Source organism: Nematolebias whitei, chromosome 3 (assembly GCF_014905685.2).
Source record: "Nematolebias whitei isolate Nwh7 chromosome 3, NemWhi1, whole genome shotgun sequence".
Taxonomy (NCBI): domain Eukaryota; kingdom Metazoa; phylum Chordata; class Actinopteri; order Cyprinodontiformes; family Rivulidae; genus Nematolebias; species Nematolebias whitei.
The window spans coordinates 2,111,276-2,111,502 of record NC_056500.1 but is presented as its reverse complement, the minus strand read 5'-3'; the positions used below and the strand labels follow the sequence as shown (position 1 = coordinate 2,111,502).

At 55.9% G+C, this 227-nt stretch overlaps 1 protein-coding gene across 1 annotated transcript in view; it reads right to left on the bottom strand.

Moving 5' to 3' along the window:
• The window catches only part of trmt13 (tRNA methyltransferase 13 homolog), a 5,972-nt gene that overhangs the window by 371 nt on the left and 5,374 nt on the right, over positions 1 to 227 (bottom strand). The gene's annotated exons all lie outside the window — the stretch shown is intronic.

Here is a 227-nt window from a genome sequence, read left to right as displayed (position 1 = left end):
GTTGAGGACAACCTGGAGACAGACAGACAGCTGTTGAGGACAACCTGGAGACCGACAGACAGCTGTTGAGGACAACCTGGAGACAGACCGACAGACAGCGGTTGAGGACAACCTGGAGACAGACAGACAGCGGTTGAGGACAACCTGGAGACAGACAGCGGTTGAGGACAACCTGGAGACAGACAGACAGACAGCGGTTGAGGACAACCTGGAGACAGACAGACAGC